This window comes from Sciurus carolinensis, chromosome 1, assembly GCF_902686445.1.
Source record: "Sciurus carolinensis chromosome 1, mSciCar1.2, whole genome shotgun sequence".
NCBI classification, from domain to species: Eukaryota; Metazoa; Chordata; class Mammalia; order Rodentia; family Sciuridae; genus Sciurus; species Sciurus carolinensis.
In genome coordinates, this window is record NC_062213.1 from 206,392,383 (window position 1) to 206,403,621 (window position 11,239).

Sequence of the window (11,239 nt, forward strand, 5' to 3'; positions counted from 1 at the left end):
GGCTGGGGCAGAGGGTGCCTCGCTCCTGCGTCCCTTGATTGAATCTTCCGCCCCAGTGATTGCCAGCTCTTCCTGAAAACCCTTCTTCTCCCCAGAAAGGACACTTGGCCTTTCCCCAGGATCTGTTGTTTCTCCAGCTCCTGTGACTCTCACTCTCTCTCAACTCAAACTGGCCCTTCGCATCGTCCAGAAAGGACCATCCAGGAGAAGAGCTGCCCTCACTCCTGCGGAAGAGTTGACCAAGGAGATGTGGTCACTGACCACCCCCAGCTACGGTCTCCTGAGGGGAAGTTGTCCTGATGTGTTCAGAACCGCAAGCCACTGGCCGTGTCCACGAGGCTAACGGCCCCTGACGGGTCACAGAGGCCTCAGGCAGGGACCTGCTCGTGCGGTGGATCCGAGGCAATCCCCCGGCAACCCTGGCATCGGGCAGGGACAGTGCTTTGAAGCCCTCGGGAGTCCTGGGAGACAAGGTGGGACGGAGGGGCGGTCATTTACGAAGCTCTCAGAGACCTGGGCTGGGACAGACTGGGGAACCGGGGGACCAGGTGAGAGACGATGGCAGCCAGCACAGTGGCTGAGAGAGAGGGGCAGCCCAGACCCCAGGAAGCTGGCCGAGGTGGCCACCCTGACCTGGGTGAGGTGTCCCGGGCTCCCCATCCCTCCTGCTGCTGTTCCTGGAGGATCCTGAGAAGCCTCCACTCAGGGTCCAGTGACGGTGGCCTCAGAGCCATCTGTGTGAGGAACCCACCAGGTGCGTCTCTCAGGGTGACTCCTCCCGGGTCAGGAAGCCCTGGCCTAGCGGGGACCGGCCGCCTATTTCCCAGGGGAGCCTGGCCCTGTCTGGCGCTGGCCTCTGAGGAGCTGCAGCAACCATGGTTAGCATCCAGGTTGCGCTCTACACAGTGGACGCTGGTGGGGCACAGTGGCAGCAGCTTGGTAAACCTGCCTGTGTCTGGGACGTGACATGGTGACGGAGTGGCCCCTGGGTGGGATCGGGGTCCGAGCCCTGGACTCTAATGAGGGACCCCAGGCATTGGCAGAATGGCCAGATGCGTAAGCGGCCCCTTGTTGGCTGCTAACCCCGCGCTCCGGCCGCTCAGAGGCACTGCCCGGCTAGACAGCCTTGCTGGGCCTTGGCCTTCCGAGCCCATCTTGTTCAGGGCAGCTGAGGGGGATGCTGTGAGGATCACTGGTCTGGAAGGAGCCAGAGTGGTCCGTGCACTTCACAACCAGCTTCTTGCAAAGGGGAGCCTCTGTGGAGGCCACTCTGCTCCTGCTGGCCGTGGGCTTCGCTGGAGAGCGGCACCATTAGACAGGATGTCTCCGTCCAGCTACCTCCCCCAGCACCCAGCCCAGGCCCTGGGCCCCCATGGCCCTTGGCCAGCACCCCACTGAGGACAAACCCTTCTAGGGCACCTCCCTTCTGCCTGCACCCAGGTCAGGCTGGGCGCCCGCTCCCTGCCTCCCACCCACCTGCTGAGCCCCTGCCCTCCCTGTCCCCACAAACCTGTGCCCTGGAGCTGACAGGTGCACAGATGGACGGCACAGGAGCCCGATGCCAGAGCAGCTGGCCACACCCAGCTCCCAGCCTCAGACGGAGGAGCCCCGGGCAGGCACTTCACACCCCACCCAGCCAGGCTTCTGCATGTCGGAGGAAAAGGCGGCAGCTCCCCAGAGGTGGCAGCTGATGGGCCCACGTTTTCCACTCAATGCTGTTTCAGATCTGTCTCAAATTGACTTTTGTTAAGCTCTTTAACATTAAAAATGTTCCATATTTAAAGTCAAGGAAAGGGGCGGGGCTGAGTGGACCGGGCCACCCACTGGGTGCACTGGGCTCTTAGGGGGAGGCTCACTGGCCCCAGGCGGGTAGAGTCCCTGCACTGAGCCTGAGGTGACATCTGAGCCCCGGCCTCGGCCCTCGGGAGCCCACGACCACAGCGACGTCTGCTTCCTACACTCCTCTGCTCTCGGCACACCTGGCTCAGAGGTCGCCACCTTGACTGCCACCAAGCCCAGCCCCCCGCCTCTTGTTGGACAGGCTGCCAGCTGAAAATAGCTTTCACATTTTCAAAAGGTTGAAAAAGACATCCAAAGAAGGATAATATTTTACGACATGTGAAATGACATGAGCATCAAATTTCAGCGTCCACAGCGTGTCCTTGGGTCTGCAGCTGTGCCCGCACACGCGTGCATGGCCTGCGGCTGGACTTCAGAACCAAGGCAGACGTGTGTGAGGCTATGGCAGCTGCACAGCACCAAGCCCGGTTCGCCTCTCAGCCGCTCACAGGACGCGCCCCATGCAGCCCAGCGAAGGGTCGTGGGCGGGAGGAGGGGCAAGGGAGAAGGAGCCACAGCCTGGTTGGAAGACGGGCTGGGGCCTTGATAAATCTTCTCGCCCGGGGCCAAGTCGTGGAGTCTGCAGGGCCACGTTCCCTCCAAAGTCTCCAGGGACCTCCAGCCTCTTCCGGCTTCTGACAGCTACAGGTGTCCTTGGCTGGTGGCTGCTTTGCTCCGGTCTTCTTCTCCTTGGTCACAGGGCTCTCTCCTCTGTGTCTCCATGTTCTGCTCTCTTCTCCTAGGGTAAGGAATCCGTGGGGGATGGGCTCCAGGACCCCGTGGATACCAAAATCCAAGGATGCCCGGGCCCTGCATGCAGTGGCGCAGCGTGTGTGCATCACCTGCAGACAGCCCCATGTTCTCCGCACCTCCAGGTGACTTCAATACCCAGCCCAGGGCACATGCTGTGCGAATAGCTGTTACGCCGCGTGCTGGGGAATAATGACCAGAGACGCATCTGAAGCTGCTCAGCACAGTTGGGGCTTTCCCAGCGCCTTTTCCACCTGCGGTCGGTCGGTTGGGTCTGCAGATGTGGGAGGCCGCTGCACTGCCGTGGGATTGAGGATCCGCCCTCCATCCAGGATGATCACACTTCAAGATCTTTACTGCAAAAACTTCATTTCCAACTGAAGCCCCTTCACGGTCCTGGGTGGAGGGTGTGGGCCTCTTTCGTTGGGGCCGCGTGGCCCAGGGTGATGGACAGTCCCGGGCAGCTCTTGGGAGACCTTCCTTCAAGTCGGTGGTGCAGGCAGGTTCTCCCAGGCCAGTCCTTCCGCTGTGACAGTCATGACCCTCCATCATTTCTGTTCCCAAGGACCACGCTCCATCCTGGACACTAGTCCCCACAAGGCTGGAGACCTCCGGACCAAGTCCCTCCCACGCTTCCTGTCTGAGTCTGGTGCACACGGCACTCCCCAACACTTCCTGTCTGAGTCTGGTGCACACGGCACTCCCGTGTTTTCCAGGCCCAGAATGTCCCTGGACTTCCTGGTCCCAGGGACAGGAGCCATCTGCATCGTCTCCTACCTGCGCCGGTGGTGCAGCAGAGACACCCAGGTAGGAAGGGCAGCTCTTTGAAGGCCAATGCCATCTGCCCACTACGCTCCTTGCCATAGCTCTTTTGGAGCCAGGGAAGCTGACAATGGGGACACACGACCTGGGAACTGTCCTGGAGGAAGCCAGGCAGACCCGAGGCCTGAGCCGCCCTCCAGTCTGTAGCACCGTGTGCGCGCGCGGACACACATACACACTCTCACACTCACACACACACACACACACACACCTCTCACACTTCCAAGCATGCGGACACACCCAAGGCCTTGGGAAATCCCACGACCCCTCATTTGGAGACCGGAGGTCTGACCTTGACCATCACAGAGGTTCCAGCTTTAGACCCTTCCCCAAGGCATTGCCCACCCAGGACAGACACCCATGCTCTTCGGCCTGGTCACCCACAGAGCGCACGGGCAGCAGGAACACAGCCCTGCCTTGCTTGGGGGTGGAGGGGCAGGTCCTGTCCACCCTTCCAGAAGGAGCCACCCGCCCGCCCACAAGGCCAGTCCCAAGCCAGGTGCAGCCTGTGCAGAGCGCCCTCCCGTGTCTTGCTGGAGCCCGGCCGCCTCCCCCACGTGGGCCCTGGATCCCTCCAGAAAGCCATTTGCAGGAAGGCGCTCGTTATTGGCTGGGTAATAGAAAGTCTGCCTGCTTCGCCTCATAGCTTTATATGCAAATTGCAGTTAGATCGTTAAACCTCTCATCCTCCGGCAGGAATAGAAACCGGTTCAATCAACACACCAAACAAAGCGAGGGGCATCTTCTGCATCTTTTGGTTCCTGGGCTTCTGTGCCTGGATCCTTGAGGAGGGCATGCTGGTGCCTCCCACACAAGCCCAGTCGGCGGGGGACTGTGGGAGGGGGATCAGCAGTGCCCCGGCCCCTCGAGAGTCAAGGCGGGCAAGACGCTGCCAGAGCCCAGCCGGGTGGGCCCGCTCTGCCCTGTGGGAAAGGGGGCTGGGGCGGGTGGTTCTGCTCCAGGCCCCCCTGCACCTGGTTGCTAGCCTGCTTGGCCTGGGCCAGTCAACCGGCAGGACAGGAAGGAGCAAGACTGCGGGAGGCAATGGAGGAGACTCGGCGACCAGCGCTCTAAGAGCCCAGGGTCTTCACCGCCCCCTGCATGGCTGGAAGGGAAGCAGGAGGCCCGGCACCCTCCCTTTCTCTCCAGCATCAGCTTCCGGCTCTTTCTCAGGGGATGAAGCAGAGGCCCCAGGACAGAGGCAGAGGCGGGTGCAGGTGGGTGGAGGAGGGGCTCCTAGGAGACTGTGGGGACACGCAGGCTCCCCCAGAGCCCTGCCCAGCAGCTCCAGTGGGGCCCTGGGCTCGGTTGTCTTCCTCCCGAGGGATCCAGGCAGCCAGCAGGCTGGAGACCAGCAGGGCCTACTGGGCCGCGTGAGGTAGGCAGCAGGTGGGCCCTCGTCCTCCTGGATCAGCCCCTCGCGCTCAGGCCCTGGAACCCACTCCCTCTTCACAACAGCTGCTGCTGGAAGGGCAGCCGGGTGAGGAGGGAACGGTGTGGGCGGGTAGTCATGGCGCGGGGCGGTGGGGAGGTCCTTGACTCACAGAGCCGGGGACCATGGGGCTCCCGCAGAACAGGCTCAGGTGGGCCACGCCCTCCTGCCCTCTTTCCCGCCATCTCCCGCCCTCCCCTCCCCTCTTCTCTGCCATTCCCTCTGCATCTGGCCCCGTGAGCTGAGCAGGTGCAGGTGCCCGAAGTGGAGTCCCTGTGGGCCCAGGCCCTACCTGGAAGCAGGCCAGTGGCCACCCCGGGGGGGCTCACCGCCATGCTCTTCCCATTTTCCTCCCTCCCCTCCAGGCCACCCTCCCTCTGGTCCCAGCCGTTCGCCCTAAACCTAGGGTCAGCAACCTGCCTCTGCGGAGTCCAGGGTGGTAGGCCTCAGGCTGCAGGCCAGAGGGCTCTGCTCTGATGGCCACCAGCAGTGCGCAGATGGGCAGCCACCACCCAGCCCCAGCAGGACTCAGTCACGGGCACCAGGGCTGGAAAGTCGAGAACTGCCCGCGCCGTGAGCGTTTCTCTCTGGTGCTTTCCGGTCATCTCAAAGTGCAGAGTCCACTCTTAGTTTGCAGGTTCTACAACAACAGGCAGGAGCTGCCTTTGGCTGCGGCTTGGGGACCCACCTAAGATGGTTCCCTGTGTGGCCCCGCTTTCCACTGTCCACGTCCAGTGCCTCGCCACCCTCTTTCCGTCCACTTCCAGTTCCTGGGCCACTTGACCAGGTGCACCCTCTGCACCCGTGTCATCCTGAAGCTGGTCTCCTGCCTCCTCCTGACTGTGGTGCCCTGGCTCCTCATGTCAGCCTGTCCTGGTCACGTCCCAGGGGAGCAGCGCTCACATGGCCATGCACCTGCCCCGTCTCACCTGCCTGAGGATGTGGGGTTCACCGTGTGGCCTTGGGGCCCAGCCCTTTTAACTCGGGTGGCACTGAGCCGGTAGAGGGATGAGAGACAAGGAGAATGTGACTGGGAAGCTGAGAGGCTGCCCTTTTCACCAGAAGGACAGACTCAGACTCAGGAAGCCAGTGATTCCCACTAACAGGCTGGGGTCTCTCTGGACCACAGGCTTTTCTTCCCAGCTGGGGCAGATCCTGAAAGGATTGTCTGAGTCAGGATGTCTCATTCACTCATTCCATCACTCACCACGGGGCTCTTTGGACTGGTTGAGGATATGCCCTGTAATAATCCAGGAAGCTTCTACATTGGTAAGCATTTGACTAGAGAGGAAGTTGCTTGTTTGCCTCTAGGTCTGTTCTGGATGAGACTTGCTGGGTCTACAGCTGTAGTTCTTGACTAGGGACATTTCTGCCCCACAGGGATATTTTTCAGAGTCTGCAGATGGTCTTGGTTATCACAACAGGGAGGAGACCAGAGATGCTGCTCCACGTCCTGCAGTGGACAGGATGAACCCCGTGACCCTCAGTACCCCACATGCCAACAGTGGCCAGGTAGCAAAACCCTGGCCCCACAGCCCACTGAGCTTGGAAGACCTTGGATTAGTTGTGGCTCCCAGCTGGTCTTGTGGGGACCTGGACCAGAACCCAGCAGGTCTGCTCACATGGTGACAGGCCGCCCGCGAGCGAGAGACCTGCTTCAGTCAGCTATTTCTCTGCTGTGACTAAATGACCCGACCAGCACAATTGTAGAGGAGGAAGAGTTTATCTGAATGTTCACAGATTCCACAGTCTTAGTCCACGGGAGGCCAGCTCCATTCCTGGGGGCTCGAGGTGAGGTTGAACCTCATGGAGGGAGAGTGTGGCAGAGGGAAGCAGCTCACATCCTCGTGATCAGGAAGCAGAGAGACTCCACTAACCAGATTCAAATATATACCCCAAGCCATTCCCCAATTCCCCTCCTCCAGCCACACCCCACCACTGCCGTTAGCACCCAGCTGCTCCCAGTCAGGGGGTTCAATCCCTGATGGGTTAGGACTCTCCCAACCCAACCACTTCTCCTCTGAACCTTCTTGCACCGTCTGACGCGTGAGCTTTTGGGGACACCTCACCTCCCAACCATAACAAGGTCTGCAAGTCCCTGTGGAAGTCACGCGCGCTCTGCCCTCCCCACAGCAAGGGTGCTCTGGGGGCCATCCGCGGGTGCCGAAGCTCGGCTGCCTGCCTGGTGGGTTTTCTCACACCTCTCTCAGCCCGGCCACGGGAATGTTGGCTCGGTGACGTAATCGCCACCCTCCTCCCGAGAGCTGCACAGGGGGTGTTCTGGGATCCCAGGGTGGGGCTCCTGGAGATCAGCACCCCTGCAAAGCTGGGCAAGCCCACCCCCACACTCTACCAAAGCCTGGTTCCAAGTTCAAGATCCACAAACGTATTCCAGATGTTTTCTAAGTTCCTCTGTGTGTGAGCCAGTATCATCTCTCAACCTGACAAGCTCCAAATCTTTGCTTTCCTGGAGGGCGAAGCCAGGCGGCCCAGCCAGGGAGGTTCCTGATGGTGGTCTTCTGTGCTTGAATTGAGGGATTTTGCCCAATGAGACCCCAAGGATGAGCGAAGATGGCCTAGGAAGGATGGGCGGAGGCCGAGCTCCCACTGAGGCACCTGGCCATCCCCACCCACCCTCTCTGAGCCCTGCTTCCTACAAGCATCTCTCCACCCAGGGCTCAGCAGGGGTGGTGTGGTGCTCTGTACCCATCCTGCCCCCCAGGTTCGGGCAGCCAGAGGAGGTGGCCGACCCCAGTCCAGCTGCCCAGTTGACTGGTTAGAAGTCAGCAAGCTTCGGTCTTCAGTCTCTCGAGTCCGAGCGAACAGCAGCTGGTTAGCCGCTGGGAAATGTGGACCAGGACCTGTTTCCCGGCTGTGAGCAGAAGAACAGGCAGGATGAAGAGAGGAGGGGGAGAAGCAGAGAGGAGATGGGGCCTGGGGGAGAGCCAGCTGGCCCACAGGTAAGCAAAGAGGAAGCTCCAGGCAGCTCCGTGTGCCTGGCTTCCGGTCCCACTCCAGCCCCCTGGCTCTGGGACGTGACCTCCAGGCCCTGGCGGTGACCTCCCAGTCTGAGCCGGTCTGCACGAGTGATCCTGCCTTACAACCCAAAGGCCCATCTGAAGAGCAGCGTCCTGAGCCGAGTGGATTCTCTGGCCTGAGCACAGGCGGGCGGGCTGCCGCTCACACACGCCCCTGAGTGGTGAGACGGTGGCACTGGGGCCATGCCTTGGCCTCTCTGAGCTCCTGATGGCCTCCCCAGGCCCCACTGCGGGAAGCCAATGAGGTAAGATGCTAAGCGTGGTGTCTGGCACTCCAGGAGGCTCGCTGCCCTCCTTCACACCTAGCCTCTGGCAAGGGAGCACACGAAGAGTGAAATGATTCACCTACTTCCTGGGACTTGGGCCAGAAGGATGGTACACTGTAGGGCAGAAGGGAGCAGGTCCTAGGGGCCCAGCTGCCTGACCCTTCTGCTGCACCTTGACTTTCCTGAGCTCTCCTCGCACCGGGATTCTGCCTGAAACCCTCCATCCTGACCTGAGCTACTGTGTGTTGGGTTTTAGTCTCTTGCAGCCTGACTCAGGCAATACCTTTGGTGCAATGCAATTTCAAAGCCTTTGACCCCAGAGTGGCAGGCCACATGGTGGCTTTGAGATTTAGGAGAGCTAAGCCGTGGTCCTAAGAGTGACTTTAGTAAGGAATCTGGGACTCGGCGGCTGTGGTGTGAAATGGGTGATAATTCACATTCCACTCCCTGCAGCGTTAGGAGGCGCCCGAGGTGAAGGTCGTGAAATCGTCTTGAGCTAATACAAGTTTCTAAAAGAAAAGGATTCTTATCACCGCAAGTCCAGTCCGCGTCCCCGTTGAAGATCAGCCTCTAATCAATTCGCCACCCCTTGCTCGTGTGCGGCATCTGCATTCAGAGCTGGAAGCGGTCTGCTGAGTGATGGCTCTCTCCCTTTTTTCTTCGGCTGGGGGAAATGTCCTGACACCACGGTTTACAGTGCCTGGCTTTCATTTCAGCCTCGTCACCGAAAAGAGCCCCATGTGCTAGCATAGCCTGGAGGAGTCAGCATCCTGCCTCCCACCAGGAGCGAAGCAGCCCCGGCTCCTTGTCCACCTCCCCAGGAAGACTGCTTGCCATTGCCCCCTTGAGGCCGCAAGGAAATAATGCGAAGCTCAGGGGGCTCCTTCCAGGTGCCCCAGAGTCCAGTGAAGGTGTGCGCAGGCAGGAGCGATGCTTGAGCTGCTTGAAACACAGCAGCAGAGGGTGCCTGGCTGGTTGGACACGGGGAAAGGATTCCCAGCCACTCTGGGCGAGCAGTGTGCTGGATCTCCTCTCAGAAGAGTTTGAAGTCAGTGTGCATCTCTATACTCCGGGCCTGCCAGGGACGGGCCTTAAGACTCCTGAGATGCCCTCGGGGGGCATCTTTCCTATGGTCCCTGGTGTAAAGCACCTGGCTTCCTTTTAACACTAGCAACTGCATCTTCACCCTCCCAGCCTGTAATTTTACATATGCTTCTTTTCTGACTGTAAGATTCCCAGCATTTTCTGCTCTGCTCCTCTTTGCTCCTGGTTCTCAGGTAAATTTGGCTACACCCTGCCTACAATGCCCGTGCTGCTGTCTGAGTGCTGCGCCACCTTGAAATTTCTCCTGCCAGAGAAGCTAGCCCTTCATCTTTAAACTCAGCCTCACACAAAGTCTCAGGGCAAGGACAAAAAAGGAGTCAACTTTTTTGCTACAGCAACAAGGATGGCCTCTTGTTCGATTTCCGTCTGAGTCCTTGTCTCCATCTGAACTTTGTCAATCTGGCCTTTACTGTGCACAAATTCCTACCAGCCTTCTGGTCTTGTGAGCACCCACCAGAACCACTGGCGAAGCCCTCCTGACAGCAGTCGAGGTGTGCTCCAGCCCGCCTTTCCAAATATTTCCATGTGCCTCCTGAAACCCGTCCAGAAGGTTTTTCCACATCGTCAGGCGTTCACACCAGTCACTCACTCCTCCATCCCAGGGTCCCGTCAGTCAGCTTCCCGTGACTGTAACCGCCCCCAGACAGTCAGCTGGCAAAGAGAAGAGGGCTTTCTGGCTCCCATTTTGGAGGTGACAGTCCAGTCTTGACTGGTGGGCCCAGGCAAGGCAGCACCTCGTGGCTGCGCTGCACGCAGAAGGTCTTCACCTCCGGGCCAGGACGCGAGAGAGAGGAGAGGCCTGCAGCCCAGGAGCCCCGCTGCCCACCCTTCCTACCCATTGTTTTTTAACTGGGCATCACACACAGGCACGACGTGGACGGCAGCGTGGCGTGGTCACGCCTGCCCGCAGTGTGGCCGGGCCACCCGCTGCACAGGTCCTCTCCTCTCCTGCCGCCCCCGCCATCCCCTTCTCCTATGCCACTGACCGCTGTCCGTCTTTTCCCCTTACTTCACGCTAGCCTCCACAGATGAGAGGAAGCTTTGGTCCCTTGGCGTCCTGAGACTGTGTCACTTAGATGATCATCTCCAGGTCCATCCGTTGCCTGGCAAATGCCGGAATTTCATTCTCCGCGGCTGAGTGGAACTCCATCATGCGTGATTCTCCTTTTCCACTCACCCGTCCACAGGCACCTGGGCTGGCTCCATATCTTGGCTACTGTGAATTGTGCTGCTACTAAACAGTGAAGCGTGGGATCACTGTAGTGTGCTGGTTTCAGTTCTTTGGGATGAACACAGAGGAGGGCAGAGCTGGGTCACATGGAGGTCCCATTCCTAGTCTTTTCAGGAATCTCCATGCTGCTTTCAAAGTGGCGGTACTAATGTGCTGTCCCAGAGATAATGTATGAGTGTGCCTTTTCCAAACACCCTTGCCAGCACTTGTTATTTATGTTGCCATTCTAACTGGAGTGAGAAGAAATCTCAGTGTAGTTTTGATTTGCATTTCCCTGATTTCTAGAGATGTCGAACATTCTTTATGCATTTATCGTTCATTTTTATCACTTCTTTTGAGAAACATCTGTTTTGAGAAAGATTTGTCTAATTATTTTTTTAGTTTTGTTTTTGTCTTTTGGCATTGAATTTTTTGAGTTCTTTATATATTTTGGATATTAATCCCCTGTTGGAGGAGCAGCTGGTCAAGATCTCCCTTTCTGTAGGCTCTCTCTTCACACTCTTTCTTTCTGTGCAGAAGTTTTTAATTTGGTGTCATTTCACTTATTGATTCTTGGTTTTATTTCTTGCGCTGGAGGGGTCTTGTTAAGGAAGCCGCAGCCTGAACCAATATGTTGAGTGTTGATTCTGTGTTTTCTTCTAGCAATTGCAAAGTTTCTGGTCTAATTCCTAGATACAGACATCTGATACTCGACAACGGTGCCAAAAACATATATTGGAGAAAAGATAACCTTAAATAAATGGTGCTGGGAAAACTG

The 11,239-nt window shown here is 58.5% G+C and overlaps 1 long non-coding RNA gene across 1 annotated transcript; it reads left to right on the plus strand.

The window, feature by feature from the left end:
- The first annotated feature begins 7,925 nt into the window (after positions 1-7,925).
- LOC124992817 (uncharacterized) lies at positions 7,926-10,505 on the plus strand. The gene is made up of 2 exons (XR_007110192.1): positions 7,926-8,126; positions 8,601-10,505. It is a non-coding gene; the product is annotated as an uncharacterized LOC124992817 (long non-coding RNA).
- Positions 10,506-11,239: the final 734 nt, after the last annotated feature.